General features: G+C 43.1%; 1 protein-coding gene across 2 annotated transcripts in view; it reads left to right on the forward strand.

The window, feature by feature from the left end:
- The first annotated feature begins 4,556 nt into the window (after nucleotides 1–4,556).
- Nucleotides 4,557–18,001, forward strand: part of RAP1A (RAP1A, member of RAS oncogene family) — a 57,249-nt gene continuing 43,804 nt past the window's right edge. Inside the window, exon 1 of one of the 2 annotated variants that reach the window (XM_070396496.1) lies at nucleotides 4,557–4,652. The gene's annotated coding sequence lies outside the window, so the exon portion shown is untranslated. Of the gene's footprint in view, nucleotides 4,653–4,990; nucleotides 5,114–18,001 lie in introns of those variants that run through there. The other variant, XM_070396498.1, reaches the window with a different exon arrangement.

Genomic DNA, 18,001 nt, shown 5'->3' on the forward strand with positions numbered 1-18,001 from the left:
TGAGTAGCACTAATATAGAAAAGATCAGTTTAGTACATATACACTCTCTCTCCCTCTCTCCCTCTCCACAACACACTCACTCCTGAAATGTTTATTGAGAACCTACCAAGTACCTGGTACTTTTCTAGGCTCTGGGAATACAGTAATGAACAACATAGATGAGGTCCCTCTCCACAGGGAAAATCACATTCTAATTCAATCAATGTTTTGTCAACTAAAGATAAGTTCCAGTTTGAGATCTTGCCAATGAGTAGCTCTGTGCTTTTGTGCAATTCATTTAATCCCTCTGAGCAACGTTTTCCCTCTGCAAAAAGGAGATTTATACATACGTTAGTGGAGTTTGTTGCTGGGTTAAATTAGGTGCTGTGGCATCATTTTGAAAACTGAAAAATGATATGCCAATGTCAGGTCATAGTTTTACCTTCTTGAAGGCAGGGACCGTATCTTTCCTATCTTTGCATCCTCAGCAACAAGCACAAGTGCTTGGCAAGTAGCACGCACTCCACTGAGGTTTGTTGAATAAATGTGTGTAAGGTACTAACTGCATGTGTATAGTATATTTTTATTTAAAATATGGTAAAGATTATACCTGCTCTTGAAATCACTGCACCAACAGGAAAAGTACATTAGGCATGGCAGGCCATGGCAGATGTAATTCTGCTCTTGGGTTACAGGTTTCTAAGAGTCTGAGGTCTAAAAATACATTTTCTAAAGGTTCATTAGATGGAAGCCTCTTTTTATTGATCTGTTTCACAATCTGAATGATCCTTAAAGGCCTTTTCCATAAATGGCCCCCAGGAGTAGCTATGCAGGTCCGGGCATTTCTAAGCACATCACGCTCTCTAGGATTCCAAGCTAGAACTGAGTGGTAAAAGTACCCTAAGTTTGGGGCGCATCTGGAAGGAAAAGAAATACAGCCAGTTTGTTCTCTTCGGAAGTTTGAACCTCATCTTAGAAAATCTCATGGCTTTGTTTTTACTTAAGGTCAGTTTATTAAGATCAATGCTGAAAGTTATAAGGAAAATATTCCCCTGAAGATTATTTTTTCTTAGGAAAAAAAATAAAAGGAAAACCAACACCTCCTCAGCATAGGCACAGATGCTGTGGCAGCCACGCCTCTCTGACAAGGGGATAGTCCCTTGGTGGGTGAAGTCACTGTCTCGGTCCTCGTCATCCTCTGGCTCCGACTCATCCATTTCCCGGAATAAAGACTCACTTACCTCCACATTCTTCCAGCCTCTGCCAAGAACTGGATACCATGGGTCAAGATTATGATCTGTTTCAAATAGCTGTTTCCCACTTAAGTTATTTTTTCCTGCTTGCTCTTCTTTCATTCATTTCCTTTTCATTTCCAAGAGTTCTGCGTCAAACTTGGCCTCCCAACTCTCAGTTGTGACAGGAGTGCCATGAAATAATTGCTTTTTGGCTGCTGCTTGGTTTGCTTTGTGCTTCTCCCAGGGATATAGACATTCTCACTGAGGGTTAGCGATGCTGCTCTTGGTTCCACAAAAGTGTACAACTCAATGCAGTGGCTGTAACAGACACCAGACCGACACTGCAAAGGACACTAGCAATGAAAACACGGGGATCTGTAAGGAGGCCTATTTAGTAATGGGAATAAAAAAATACACAAAATACATGACAAGCAGCATAGAAGTAAAAACAGAAACAGTGGTATTTCAGAGGAGAGGAGAAATCAGATACCTTCACTTCCCCTCTCCCTTCCCCATGCCCGGTCCTTGGAAAGTCCCCTTGCTTCCACTTGTTTGATTGCTTCCTCTTGAACTACATTTTCCCACAGGGACCACTGAGCCATTGGCCCCACTTCTCTCTGACGTGCCCTCTTCCCTCCCAGCTTAGATGCCAAGGTCCAAGGCTATGACCACTCCCCTCCTTCTTCCCCTCCCCCTCTCACTGACCTTCATCAGCAAACCCCAGCCCTGGTCACATCCAACTCTCCTCCCCCCCCCACCCCCAACCCCAGCAGTGGAATGTGGCTGGAGAAAATCCACCCAACCCTGCTGAGTGGTCTCTTTAAAGAGAGGACCCCCAACTCAAGAGGGCCCTCAGCACTGTCGAGACTGCTACACTTCCCCAGTAACTCTTCCACTCTTCAAGGGCATTCTTCCTCACCTTCTCCCATCTGCTCCAACAGCCAATAGCCCCTCCCGACTCACAGTTTTATTACATAGAGTAAAAGAAAGCACACAGCCCAGACTTCCCTCATCAAACCCAGTGAGACCTAGTGAGTACCAACCGGGAAAGGGTGCACTGTGTGTGTGCGATTGCTAAAAGGCACCCCCCTTTACGTGGAGCCATTAGAAAAGGTATCCCTTCCTCCGGTTGATGTGGCCTCGCTGTCTGGTTGGCAGAGCAGGGGCTGGATTTCAGTTCCCACCTGCCCCCCTTCTGCTCCATGGTAGCCTGAGCATGACACCCAATGGACTACCTCACATGCCACCCACAGACTTCGCCTTCTCTCCAAAAATAGTGCATGAACACACTGTCCTAACTCCTAGCCACGGCTGATCCCTACACTTCTCTGTTAGGGCCCATTGCTTCTCCCCGACACCAGGACAATCTCTCTCCAGTTGTCTCCTCTTATCTTTTGCCCCATCACTCTACCCCCATCCCACCCCCGCCCCCTCCAGCCCTAGGGAATCATCCAGCATACCCGAGGGAAGAAACATCTCCCATTTTAAATACCCTCCCTTGGTCCCAAGCAATCCTCGGGCTGAGGGCGGGCGGGTTCTCAGTTGCTCTTTACAGCAAAGCTCTTCAAGAGCTCTTCAGACTCGCTGCACTTTCTCCTCCTCACCTCCCAGTCGCTGTTAACACACCCTAATCAGACTTTCTCCCCGATGACCCCTTTGAAACTGCTTTTGTCAAGGACATCAGCCACCTTCATCAGGCCAAAACCAGCCTTCAAACTCTCAGATCTCATCTTATTCATGTCATCAGTTTGATAAGCCTGATCCCTCCTACCTCCCGAAAACAATTCTTATCTTCCAACATTCCAGCCTCTCCAAGTGTTCCTCCTCCTTTTCTACTTCATCTCCAAGTGTTGGAGTTCCTTGTTGCTCTCTCCCTCAGCGACTCTCCCTCCCTAAGTGATTTTCTGTAAGCCCAAGGCTTAAAAAGCATCTATGTGCTGATGAATCTCAAATTTGTATCTTCACACTCATATATCCAATTGTTGGCTCACCATGCCCGCTTGGACCAATAACAAGCACCTTATGTAACACGTACAGCACAGAATTCCTACTTCCGCTGCCCGGTAACTTTCTCTTTGAGTCCTCCGGAACTCATCAAATGGCACCACCATTTACCCTTCCTTCAGGCCCCGAACCTAAGAATCATCCATGATCTTTTCATTCCTTCACACACTCTGCCAAATCCATTTCTGTTCCAAATGTGTCTGAATAGCCCTCTTCTCACCCCTTCTCTGCCCCACCCTGTTCCAATCTACTGCAGCCTCCTTACTGGTCTCCCTTAGGACACCCATGCTTCTCTCGGTGTATTTTACACACATTAGCAAGAGTAACTTTTAAAAATATTTTTTATTGATGTTTTAGAGAGAGAGGAAGGGAGAGGGAGAGAGAGAAACATCGATCCGCTACCTTCTGCGGGTCCCCTGCGGGGAATGGAGCCCACAACCAGGCATGTGCCCTGACCAGCAACTTTTTAGTGCAAGGGAGGATGCTCCAACCAACTGAGCCACACCGGTCAGGGCTGCACGACGCTGTCATTGATCTGCTCACCCTCCCAGCTTTCTGTTGCTGTTATGACTGCCTGTAAAACTTCATGGGATCTGGCCACTTGCCCACCTCTCAGCCTACAGCTTGCTCTCTGGCCCGCTGATTCCTCGGACATGCTGGCCTTTGTTGTTCCTGCAACAGGCCAGGCATATTCCCACCTGAGCTTATGCTGGTTTATTTCAGCTTTGAAAGGCTGCCCTCCCCTCCCCCGTATTTATTTGCTAGGCTTATTCCTGCCTATCCTACCCTTCGTGCATGTGCTCAGAGGTCTCCCTGGCCTGGCAATACCGGCTCGGCAATAAAGTCACCCGCTTCCCGACTTTATTTCTTTCACACCACTTATCAATACCTGAAATTTTTGTTCCCTTGCTTGTTGTCTGTCTCCTCTCTCCTACCCCAGTAGAAGGCAAGCCCCTGCTTGCCCATGTATGGCTTTACCGACTAGAACAGTGCCTGGCACCTACTAGGTGTTCAATTAGTACTTGTTGAACGACTGCATTTCCTCCAAGGTTCTACTCCTGAATCTCTGGACCCTTCCTCAGTTCAGTTCCGGCCGACCGCAACCCCACATCCCATCCTCCGCTAAGCCACCACAGCCTCCACCTCCCCCACCGTCCTTTGCTCTCCCCACCCCTTCCTGCGCGGCCCCTTTAAGCGGAGTCCGGAAAGCGGCGGGGAGGGCGGGGCCAAAGCCTTGCCGACGCGGACTCGGAGGGGCGGGGCGTGACCAGGGGGCGGGGCTGCGTGCTGCGTGCGTGCGCGTTCTGGAGGCGCCGCCGCCGCCGCTCTCGAGGCCGCCGCCGCCGCCGTCGCCGCGCAGAGCCGGAGCCGGAGCCACGGCAGAGAGGAGGGAGGAGGAGGAGGAGGAGGTGGAGGAGGCGCTGGACTGGGGGGGTGAGTGAGGGGCGGGGAGCCTGAGCCACCCCGGAGGGAGCGGGGGGCGCGGGTCGGCCGGGCCGGGGTTGAGGCGACTCCTGTCGCCGGTCAGTCCCCCGGCTCTCCTTCCTTCTCCGCGCTCCCTCGGTGTCCGGGGCGGCGGCCCGGGGGCCTGGCCGGCGGGAGGGGCCAGGGCTCGCGGAGGCCCGGCCGCCGCCGCCGCCGCCGGAGCCAACCACGCCCGCGGACGGAGCCGGTCGACTGTGGCTGGGCCTGCGGGAGACGGACGGGAGGGGCCGGGCCGGGTGTGGGAGAGAAAGAGGACATTGTGTCCCCCACCCTGCAACTCCCGGAGGTGTCATGGCACTAGCCCGTTTCCCTCGCCATCTCCCCGGACCGTGCCCTCGCCCCGCGCCGCCTGGGCGATGTAGGAGATTGGACGTCGCCTCTCTTTTCCGCTTGCCTGTCCCCAGACTCGGGTCAGCTCTCCCTTTGGGGGGCACGCGGAGAGGGGTGGCGGGTGGAGGGAATTCTCTGTCCCCCCTCCTGCGCTAGGAGGTGCGGGGAGGCGGCAGCGTGGCCCTGGGTCCAGGGTCCCCGCTCCCTTTATGCCCCCCGTGCGCCGGGCTGACATCTCTTCATCCCTCTCCGCCTCCCGGCCCCTTTCCCGCCCTCCTTCACCGGTGTCCTCCGCAGCACGCCGCGTGTCCGCCTGGTCGGCGCTGCTTTCCTGGGGTCTGTCTCTGCTTCCCTGGATGTTGTCAGGGACGAGGTCCGCCTGATTCTTGTCTTCTTTCCAACTGGGGCTGGTAGGGGTGTCGTTTGCCCCCTCAACTCAGGAAGTTAAGGGACAGTGTCTTAAGCCGAATTGTGTAATTGACTGCTATGGGGAAAAGGTCTGTGGGAAGATACTTGTGCCTAAAAAAAAGGGGGGAGGCGTCTCCTCATAGGGCTAAGAACCAGAGTTTAGGGGGCCTTTTGACTCCTTGGAGCCAACTACCGTGAGCAGTTAGGTATTTCTTTTGGGGAGGGACGTATTGTCATTGCTTTGGAGGGAGGAGGGCATAAGGCATGAAAGAAGAGTAAGAGGGCAGGAGGTTAATGGGCCACGTCCTTACAGGTGGCCGCCGTGTTCTGCTTCCTGGGCGTGGGAGGAGGGCTCGTTCTGTTTTTAATCACAGCCCGAGTCGGGTAGCAGCTCCCCGTGCTCACCGGGGCTCCTACCTTCGCAGTCGCTGAAGGGCAGCCTCAGAAGGGATGCTGCTGGAAACAGGATTTGGAAACTTTCTTTTGGTTTCCTGTCAGCGTGTGGGGGTGGGCATGCGTCTGTGTAGTTTTTCTTTTCTTTTGATGTAATTGATAATCTGCCACATTTTGACATAAAAAGCACTACTAGATCAGGTCCCGAGCTCTTTTTGTGTCTTTATTATGGTTTTCTGTAACACTGTTTTGAAATTATGTTTGCGTTGGTTGAAATTCTTTTTTTTTTTTTTTAAATTCTGGTGTTTCAGTGAATCTTGTTCTGTATTTTGAATTATGTACTGCAAACTATGATTACTAGTAGATGGACGTTTTTCAGGATCCTACGGTGCGTGACGTATGTAGGCACTCGGTATTTCTTGAATGAATTGAGTGATTACAAACATGTGCTTAGGTATTATATATCTTCTGTTCTTTTGAGAAGTAGCTTACGTTTGAATATTGCATTTCACTTCCCAGATATAAAATAGTAATTCTTGACCTTTTCTAGGCCACTGATACCTTTGAGAATATAATGAAATATATAGGCACTGTAGAAAAATAGTAATAGGCATTTATGCAGAAAATTTTGTATTCAGCTTCAGGGACCTTCTAAAGCCAACCATGGAAACTTGTCTCAAAAGTTATTATGATGGAACTGAGTAGTATTCAGCTCCATATTAAAGTTGTTCAAAAGCTTTTATTTTCTGTGTGCCCTTAAGAATGACAGTATTTACACTTACAGATTAAACTTTGTGTCTTTGGGAACAAGACTTAAGAGTGATTGTTACTGCAGTTTTATGGGGCAAAGTTCTCATTTTAATAACTGTTACCAGGTCAGTAACAGTTACTAATGACTTCCAAGGAAATAAGATTGCTGCAGTCGGAAGCTCAAAATCATAAACATGGTGGACTTACGATTTTTATTGTATAAACTTCTGAGCAATACGAACAGCACTTGAGAATGTTCATAAATCAAACGATTCAGTTTTCCTGTTCTCTTCAAGCTTGTTAATATGCATGGTATTTCATGTAGTTAATAATTATTGTAACAGCATTCAATGTTAATTCAACGAGTGCTTTTTGAAAGTCTGTTGTAATAAAACAAAATCCTTACTGTCATAGAGTGTGTATTCTAATCAGGAGAGATGGGCCATCACCACATACATAAAGAGTATGTCAGGTTTTAAGAGTTGTGCAGAAGAGTAAAGAAGGTGAGGGATAGAGAAACAGGGTCGGGGAAGGATAGGCGGGAAGCCATGAGACTAGCCCGGAAACCTGACGGAAGTGAGGGTGTGTGCTTTTGGGGAAGAAGGTTACAAGCAGAGAGAACTGCAAGTGCAAAGACCCCTCAGTGTACTTTGCCTTTTTTAGAAAAACTAGGAGGCCAGTAAACAAGAGGGAAAGTGAGAGTTGAACTTGAGGTTAGAGAAGTAGCTGGGGCCCCCCCATAAGGCCTTGTAGACTAGTCAAGAATTTTCAAGTTTACCATGAATGAGATGGGAAACCATTGGAGGGTTTGGAGTTGAAGAGAAACCTATTCTGATTTACGTTTGTGAGAATCATTCTGGCTGTTGAGTGGAAACCAGCTTGGCTGGGAGGGGAAGCGTAGAAGCAGGAGGACAGATCAGGAAGTTAATCTTTTTAAATCTTTTTCAGTGGTTGCAAATTAGTCCATCTATCTGCTGTTGGGTATACAGGTAGTTTCCTTTCCCCCTGTTAAAATAACAAAACGAACACTTGTGTATGCAACTTTTTCTTTCTTTTGAAATGTTTCCTTGGGATTGATTTCCAGAAGAAGGACTACAGAATCAAAGTATGTGAATATACTTGTGTTCTTGGTGTTGTATCTGTGAATTCCTTCAAAGAGTATGTTGTACTAGTTAAAGTGATAGCCACTGTTGTTGATCTTAAGTTTCATGGCAATGTCACCTGCATTGAGTATTATTATTTAGTATTTTAAAAACAATTTTAGATTGTTAGGTTTAATTTTCCAATAGCTCATTTAGAGTTCATTTATTATTAGCTAATGATTGGAGATAGAGAGATGAATTAGACAGGGTCTCTGCCCTCAGGAAACTTTACATTCTGTCTTAATTTTTAATCTGATAGTTAAATAACTTCAGTCTTGCCAGTGTTCACTCATACTCATGAACTTTGTTCTGTCCCCTTTACACAGTTTTGGGTGACTGGTTAAGAGGGTAGTTGATGACCTTTTATATACAATTGGCATTCCAAGCAAGCATTTAATTTTTCAGTGATAATTTTTTTTTCTTACAAAGGGATTTTTTATTTTATTTTATTTATTTTATTATTATTATTTTTAATATATTTCATTGATTTTCCACAGAGAGGAAGGGAGAGAGACAGAGAGCTAGAAACATCGATGAGAGAGAAACATAGACCAGCTGCCTCCTGCACATCTCCCACTGGGGATGTGCCCGCAACCCAGGCACATGCCCTTGACCGGAATCGAACCTAGGACCTTTCAGTCCGCAGGCCGACGCTCTATCCACTGAGCCAAACCGGTTTCGGCTACAAAGGGATTTTTTAAATGGTATCTGCAGTTTGTTTGATTTCTGTTTTGTGTGTCTTTAGAATTTTACAACTGTGACAGCCCTGTTTTCTTCTTTGCAATAAATTATGCAACTAGTACTTAGTTGAGGACTCTCACAGTTGAATTTTTAAATTGTTGTAATTATTTATAGTTATTCAAAACACAGAAACTATTGTTTCTATTAAATAAGATCAGCATAGCAGCTTTGAAATTTTATTTAGTTTTTAAAGGAGGGTGTTACCGGTCTGTTTTGATAGAAATCATACCACAGTGAGGGCATTGCTCAGCATTTCTAGTTCTGAAATCCAGATGGCTTGATTTGGCATGACCTGGGAGAGTGGGTTGAACTAATAGAGTTACCTGCGAGCCCCTAGCACTGTGTCTGTACATGCTAGGGACCCAGCAAATGTTCATTTAACCTCAGATAACTCCTTAAGCTCCCAGTTATAAAATTCTCATTTTATAAGTTCAGTAAAAATATCTCATATGAAGCATTTATATATTAATGGGGTGGTGAGTTTAAAATTATGAACACAACCCAGTCGGTGTGGCTCCGTTGTTATGTCAATCTATGAACCAGGAGGTCACCGCTCAATTCCCGGTCAGGACACATGCCCAGATTGCAGGCTCAATCCCCAGGGTTGGCCATGCAGGAGCCAGCCAGCCAATGATGTTTCTGTCTTGTCATTGATGTTTCTATCTCTCCCTCTCCTACTGAGATAGATGAAGCATCCATTTTTCCCCCCTTTTTTATGCATGAAATTTGGGCTAGATGTTATGTGCTTTTTCAATCTGTTCACAGAGATAATACTGGTCCATTTACATTTTGAATTTTTGTAATGGTGGTTATGGGTTTGCACTGAATGATTCACATGCTCTCTGTCCAGTCCCCTTTACACAGTTTTGAGGTGACTGGTTAAGAGGGCAGTTTGTTTCCAAGTTAAATGATCCAGATGAGTGGTGAAGCTACTAGTATAAGCTTAGCCTATCATGATACTCAGATCAACAAAGCAGTTCAATAGAGAACTATGCCATGCTCTCATTTCTGCTTGAAAATAGGCCTTTTGAGGTAGAAGGTATGTGCATGTACCAATAAAAAAAGGAAATTGTATGTGATGATTAAGATAAAGTTGAAGCAAGAAATAGTGTACTTTTATAAGTGCTCTAAAAGAAACACTTTATATAATTTTCAGAAGTCCGTGATATACATGTGGAGGATTGAATATTATGTTCTATGAAATTAACTTCAATCATTAGAAAAGTTAATGGCTTTTTTTTACTAATGACTTATTTATTTAGGCTGTATAAATTTAGAATAGATAAACCTGGGTAAAATAATTCTTTGCATATCCAGTTTTCCCTGATATAGTTTCCTATCTCTAGCCTATTTAGTTCACATTGATAGAGAGTGGTTCAAAGTTTGGAATGGTAAAGTTAACCAAATTTGGAATTAAATATGTAATCCCGTGTTAGGTTTCAAGATATATTTAAATTAAGCCATGTTTCAGAATAGGAATATACTAAACTACACATTATAACTGATAAAGACACTGTTGGATTAATTAAAACTTGAAGTACCTTATGTTAAACTCTTTAAGTATATATATCTATAACATTCATGTTTGCTTGCAATATAATGTTGTATTCACTTGTTCTGGTTGTAAGAGAGGCACAAATAACTGGCTACAACTGTTTCTTTGGACAAATCCCAAATGCAGTTTGTGAGATTTTAAGTTAGCAATAGTAGGAAATTCTCTCTTATTGCAGATTGAACATTTCAGATTTGTCAGATGTGTAATCTAGAGAGTAAATTCATTCACTGCATTTTCAGTGATATTTTTAAATTCATTTACAAATAGAATCATTCTGTTCTAGGCAAGTATTATAAAACATTAAGCAAGCAACTATAACTTAATTATTTTAGCAGTTGGAATTGTAACACTATCTTGGATTTTATGTACTTTTCAGTATCTAGCCCAAATCACTGATGCTTTTTGAAATACCTTTTAAATTCTATCATATGCTGGTGAAAGTGTTGCATAATCTTATTAGTAGATTTTAGATTTAGTCATAGAACGATGTTTGAGTGACCCACTATTAGGCTCTTTGATGGAAATTGAAATGTGAGGACTGTAGTTTCTATTTAAGGAATTTAGTCTAGTAATTTTGTTGTCAGAACCTGACATATGTTTATAAATAAATTTTGTATTTTCATTTTAGAATTAAAATATAATCATGTTCATTTTCTTTTTTATTGTTTAAAGATTACATGTCTCCTTTTTCCCCGATTGATTCCCCCCCCCCCCACCCCCCATATCCATTCCCACCCCTGAGGGCAATCCCCCACCACCCCATTGTCCGTGTCCATTGGTTATGCTAAGATGCATGCATACAAGTCCTTTGGTTGATCTCTAACACCCCCCCACCCTCCCCCACCCCCCCCACCCGTGCCCCTTGTCTCTGGATAATATTATTCTTTGTTTTACTTACTTACTTACTTACTTATTTATTTGTTTATTTATAGTATGGTTTACTGATTCCTAGAGAGAGAGGAAAGGAGAGGGAGAGAGAGAAAAACATTGATGTGAGAGCACAACATTGATTGGCTGCCTCCTGCATGCCCCCTACCAGGGATCGAGCCCACAACCAGACATGGGCCCTGATCAGTAATTGAACTGGCATCTTCCTGGTGCAGGGAATAACACCCAACCAACTGAGCCATACCAGCCAGGCCATTTCTTTTTTTTTAAGTTCTCACCCAAGGACATTTTCACTGTTTTTTTTTAGAGAGAGGGAAAGTGGGGGAGAGGTATGTACCCTGACTGTAAATGGAACCCAAGACCTTTTGATGGATTGTATGATCCTCCTACTAACTGAGCCACACTGGCCAGGGCGTATATTCATTTTCTAAGTAAACTATTTTAAATGATCTCTTAGCTACTTAACAGCTATTTCTGTGGTCTTATTTTTTTAACAGCTTTTTAGTATTAGAGCAAACCAGTTTCCAATTTATTTAAAACATAGTGAAATAAAAATTATTTGCTTTCTACTGCCTATTTTACTTCTGTCCAAGACTTTTATTTTTCAAATTGCTTTTCTGCATATATGTCACATTGTGGGAAGTTTTTTTTTTCAGCTAGCAAATTTAATTTTGTTTAATGTGAGTGTATTTGTGTGTGGGTTTTTTTGCAGTCCAGCATAATATTTTTTCTACACTGATTAAAATTATCCTGTGACTGAAGTTAACTATCCACTAGGACAGAAATGTACATATAGACAAATGCATCACTGTGCATTTTTAGTGAATGTTGGTAGTTCGCCGGCTTTATTTTCAAGTTCCTCCCCCCTTCAGACCTGTGATGTACTTATAAGGCAACAACAGTATGTTTAGTTAATTTACAAAATGAGAATAGTTTTTCTGATTTTTCCATTTTGCATGTTTTGAGTTAGGATTAACTGGATGTTTATTATTCTATATAATAAAAGCCTAATATGCTAAGTGTCCGGTCAGCTGTTCAGCCAATCAAAGCATGCTAATGATATGCTCAACCTCTCGCTATGACATGCACTGACCACCAGGGGGCAGACGCTTTGACCAGTAGGTTAGCTTGCTGCTGGGGTCCAGCCAATCGGGACTGAGCAAGACAAGCTGGACATGCCCTGGAGCTCTCCCACAGTCTGTCCCAGGCTGGCCAACCTCCTGCGTCCCTCCCCGGCCCCGATCATGCACCGATGGGGTGCCTCAGCTGGGCCTGCACCCTCTCACAATCCAGGACCTTTAGGGGGATGTCAGAGAGCTGGTTTCAGCCCGATCCCGCAGGCCAGGCTGAGGGACCCCACTGGTGCATGAATTCATGCACCAGAACTCTAGTTCTCAATAGGCATACAGTAAAACAGTTCACTTAACTGTGATGCTTTCTGTTGGAGTATTGGCTGACTTTTAGTGAGCCTGAGTAATTCCACGAATGCTACTGAGTCATGGATAACATTCTTTACACTATATAAAGGTAAACGTGAATGTAATAGAAGCTGGAAACAACAAGTTTGCTGATTTCTTTACACTAGGAAATGTAGTTTCTGTTCCAAGTAATGTGTTCTTGTTAGGTTCATTTTCAGTGGCTATAACTGCTTAAACATTGTTTTCCTGTTTAAAGTAATTTATGTTCCATTGTGATAAATTTTGAAAAGAACATAAATGAAAGAAGTAATTGAAAATCACCTATAAACCTATCACCTAGAGATAATTACTACTAACATTTTAATAGTAACATTTTAATACATTTAGTACATTTTTCTAGTTTTTTCTTGCATGTACATATTTTTTTTCTTAAAAATTGGAATTAATGCTTTTATATAGGCTGTTTTGCTCCTACTTTTTTCTCTGAACAGGATATTGGTGTTTTATAGTATTACTATCTATCTATATATATAAAAGCCTAAGCGACCGTTTAACCCTCCACCAGTAGCTATGATGCGCACTGACCACCAGGGGCAGACTCTCAACACAGGAGCTGCCAAGCGACAGCAACTTTGCAGAGTGCCCTCTTGCACTCCGGGGCCCCTTGGGGGATGTCGGATTGCCAGTTTTGGCCCATTCCCCGCAGGCCAGGCCAAGGTACCCCACTGCTCACTCCATAGACGCCCTTCAAGCCCCAGTGTCTCCCCAGGTGCGGCCAGCTGGGGAGGGACCACGGGAGGTTGGCTCCAGGGTATGTCCCGCCTGTCTCACCCCATCTCACCCCACTGGCCACCTTCTAATTAATTTCCTTTGAGTGTGCACAAATCCATGCACCGGATCTCTAGTTTTAAATAATACTGGGGCAGACATTTTTGTACATTTGTCTTTGATTGCATCTTTGTGTTTTTCTTTCTTTCTTTAGGCTAGATTCTCAGAAGTGGGATAACTGGATCAGAGGGTGGTTACCCTGTGTATAAGAGTGTGTCTCACTTCACCTTCAATGGCATTGAGTAGGTCAGTTTTTACAATCTTTGCCAACTTGATAGATACCTTTTACAATTCTTGGGTGGGAACCACAAAATCCTCAGATTATTAATAATCTGTAAAACCATCATAGTGTATGATTGGTAATTTGTAGTCATCTTTGAAAAAATTGCTTGGAATGAATTTCTTTGAAAATATTTTAGGTAAAAATTCTTCTATATAATAAAAGCCTAATATGCTAAGTGTTCGGTTGTCCATTCAACCAATCAAAGTGTAATATGCTAATGAATGCTAAGGCCACTCAACCACTCGCTATGACGTGCACTGACCACCAGGGGGCAGACAGTCAACTGGTCGACCAGTCGCTATGATGTGCACTGACCACCAGGGGGCAGATGCTCCAGCCAGTAGGTTAGCTTGCTGCTGGGGTCCGGCCGATCAGGACTGAGCGAAACAGGCTGGACATGCTCTGGAGCCCTCCCACAGTCCCTCTGCAGTTGGCCAACCTCCCACATCCCTCCCTGGCCCTGATTGTACAACAGTGGGGTCCCTTGGCCTGGCCTGCACCCTCTCGCAATCTGGGACCTCTCAGGGAATGTCGGAGAGCTGGTTTCGGCCCAATCCCGTAGGCCAGGCCTAGGGACCCCACTGGTGCACAGATTCGTGCACCAGGCCTCTAGTGTTCCATAAAAAGATACTCCTTGAGGTTACAATTTGAGCATTGTTTTTTATTGGGAAAAAATGGCATTTTAAAGTTCTCCCTTTACTAAAATAACAAACCTGAGAAAGCTTATAGCATGTAGTAAAACTTATGTAAAAAAATTATTTCAGATATATGGGTGGGTTAGTCACATGGTTCAGAACAAAAAATAAATACTTAGTGTTTAGAGCAGTGGCTCTGAAGTTAGACAACCTAGGTTCAAATCCTTGCTTTGCCACTTACTAAGTCCATGATTTGAGGCAACTTACTGTGTATGTAACTTAAGGTAACTTGCTAAATATATATGATTTGATATTTATGAAATTTGGCTTTCTCATCTTTAAAAGGGGAATAATAATTACTTCATAGGATTGTTGAGAGGATTAGAAATATTATGTAAGACTGCTTGGCATGTAGTCGGCATTTAATAAAAACTAGCTATTGTTAAATTTATTTTTTTGTGTTTTGTTTTGCCAGTTTTGGTGGGTGGGGCAAGAGATGTCATTTGTGTGACCTTGCCTACATGACAGTGCAAAATGGCCTTGAGAGATGCAAAATGGCCTTGAGCAATGGCAGCTGGAGGGGAGTGGTAGTAGATATTCTTTTTATTTGTATTTTTTGTTGATTTATTTTTATTTATTTTTTTGAGGGAGAGAGAGAAACATCGATTTGTTGTTCCACTCATTTATGCATTTATTACTTGATTCTTGTATGTGACCTGATGGGATGGAACCCACAACCTTGACACACTGGGACAATGTGCTGACCAACTGAGCTACCCAGCCAGGGTGGTAGTAGACATTCTTTCTGGTAAGAAGGGCATGAGCCAGGATAGAAAGTTCAGGACAAGTTGGAGAACAGGGGATTGATTTGACAGAAGCCTAAGCCTGTATAATTAGTAAATATGGCATTAAGACCATAAAGGTTGATTAGGGCTAGGCTTAAGAACTCATTGAATGCTAGATTGAGAAGTATAGACTTTATTCAGGAGTGCAAGGAGTTTTGATAGGGGGAAAATGACATCTTTTGGAAGATGAATCTAGCTACAGAGTTCAGAATTAATTGAGGAAGAAAGAGACTGGACACAAGGAGGCTGGTAATAATACAGGTAAGGCAGGATCTGAGAGTTTAAAGGAAACTAGGGAAGGTTTTGAGGGGAGTTGCTGGGAGTCACTGTTGTGAAAATCTGGCTCTTCAAGTGTACCCAGTTTGGAATTGAAATTCGAAAGAGAATTTGAGATACAGGCTCCATGGAGGTAGACAACCTCTGAGAGAAGATAGGACTCAATACACTTTGGTTGTTGCTACCTATTCTTAAAAATTGAAAGGTAAAAATTCCTGTTATTTCATTAATGAAAAGCATGTTTATGCTATTCCTTTGACAAATTTGTAACTTTATAAATTTTACTTATTTAGCATTTTGAGTTCTTAGTTAACAGAGAACCTTCACATTTAGACTTTGGCACTTGTGGAGCTATCTTAAAATATGTCAATGTACAGTGCAGTTCTTCAGTGTGTGGTCGTTCCAGCATTGGTGAATGTGACTAGACTTTAGAAACATCAGTTGTGTGAGCAGAAGTGAAAAGTAAAGTACAGACTTCTAGTTTGGTAAGCAACTTAGAATGGAGTTCTCTCCTTTCCCCTTAATTTATTAATTACAAACAAATTAGTTTGCTCATGCCATTCTTAGTCATTCTGGTATCTGGCTCTAGCTCTATATTAATTGTACTTTCCACTTGGCTGAATAATATGTAAGCAAATTAGCCTAAAGGTTGATATTAATATTTCTTTTTGACTCATAAGTAAACTCTCTGCAGCTGTGGATTATCTGCTCACTGTCTTTCTTTAATATTGCAAGTTGAGAAAAGAAGCAACCCCCATTGGTTTGTGATACTTTCAAGATGTTTGCATATTTTAAAGCATTGATTTGTTATACCTTTCTAAATGTTTCTTTTAGTTTTCAAATATTTTCTAAACTCAGAAATAAAGTCCTGTTAATTTTTATTCAAATCTCTTTCCTTTAAAAGTGTATTTGAAAATATTTTTAAATTATGGTCATGCATCATTTCTGTAGAGATGGACCACATCTACAATGATGGTGCCATCAAATTGTAATGGAACTGAAAAATTCCTCCGCCTAGTGACAGTCATATCTCAATGCATTCATTACTCACCTGTTTGTGGTGATGCTGGTGTGAACAAGCCTGCTGCACATACAGTTATGTACCGTACAGAATACTTGATCATGATGAACGGTTGCTGGTTTATGTATTTACTATACTATTAATTGTTTTTTTAGAGTGTACTCTCTCTACTTATAAAAAAGTTTGCTGTAAAACAGCATGCCAGGTTACGCTGGCAGCGGCCTCTCATTTCACTTGTTCACTGCGTTTCTTTTTATTTTTTAATATATTTTATTGATTTTTTACAGAGAGGAAGGGAGAGAGATAGAGAGCTAGAAACATCGATGAGAGAGAAACATCTATCAGCTGCCTCCTGCACATCTCCTACTGGGGATGTGCCTGCAACCCAGGTACATGCCCTTGACCGGAATCGAACCCGGGACCTTTCAGTCCGCAGGCCGACGCTCTATCCACTGAGCCAAACCGGTTTCGGCTCACTTCGTTTCTTGATTGCATCATTCTGCCTTGCATTTGATTTAATCTCGTGTAATTTTAAAATTTTGTGTAGCAAACATGAACTTTATTAAAAAAATAAAAGTCTACAGTTATGTGCAGTAATGTCCTCGGCCTTCACAGTCACTCACCACTCACTGACTGACTCACCCAGAGCAACTTCGAGTCCTGCAAGTTCCATTCATGATAAGTGCCCTATATAAGTGCACCATTTTCCATCTTTTAGATCGTATTTGTACTCTATCCTTTCTGTGTTTCGCTATACAAATATTTACCATTGTGTTACAGTTACCTACTGTACAGGTGTGTAGCCTTAGAGCCTATGTGGGTCGGAGGCTATGCCATCTAGGTTTTATAAGTGCACCCTATGTGCACTCTGTGATGCTTGCACAATGACAAAATCTCCTAATGACCCATTTCTCAGCACCTATCCCCATCATAAAGCAGCACTTGACTGTAATAAGCAAATACAGCACACTAGAGGCCCGATGCACGAAGTTTGTGCAAGAGTAGATCTTCCTTCACCCCGGCTGCCGGCACCGGCTTCCCTCTGGCACCCGGGATCTGGGCTTCCCTCTCGGCCCCAGCTTCGTCAAGAAGGTCGTCCGGAAGGACATCTGGTCTAATTAGCATATTATGCTTTTATTATTATAGATAATATTGGGGATAGTGTGTGTTACTTTTGATAAATACTGTGTTTTTCTAATGAAACTTCAAAAGCCCAGATTTGGTCAACTGAGTGATACTTCATTTACTAAAGGGACCCCAGATAGTCAAAAGAGTGATTTAATGTCTCAAACTATAACATCTTAGTTGAGTCTATTTTGAATTGGTTCGAAGATATTTCTGTTTGTCAACAGAAATCAGTACTACAGCCACTCCCCTAGGGCTGATTACTCTTACCCTTCCCTCCTCCTCCCCAACCATAGCTGAGAGTAGGAGCTTCCCTGGTTTGGGCCATTTTGGCACTGTCACTATGCTGGCATTTGTGACCTTCCCAATATGTATGTCTTACATTCTTAGAAGTCTGCTTGCATTTTGGCAGGAAAAATAAGTTATGAATAAGATTGAGTGGCTCATGATACACTATTATAAGAAAATTCACAATTTTAAATGTTAATTATACCTCAATAAAGCGGAAATTTAAAAAAATTTATTTTTTACGTGAGTTGACATATGAAGTGTGTGAAACATGAATAGACTTTCTATTCTAGTCCCAAAAAATTGAAATAAAAGAGCATAGGGCCTTTTCTTGAAGGTAAAGCCCTTACATCTCATTTAATCTGCACAGCA

This window comes from Myotis yumanensis, unplaced genomic scaffold (assembly GCF_028538775.1).
Source record: "Myotis yumanensis isolate MYYU_CA2020_CCGP unplaced genomic scaffold, mMyoYum1.0.hap1 SCAF_17, whole genome shotgun sequence".
NCBI classification, from domain to species: domain Eukaryota; kingdom Metazoa; phylum Chordata; class Mammalia; order Chiroptera; family Vespertilionidae; genus Myotis; species Myotis yumanensis.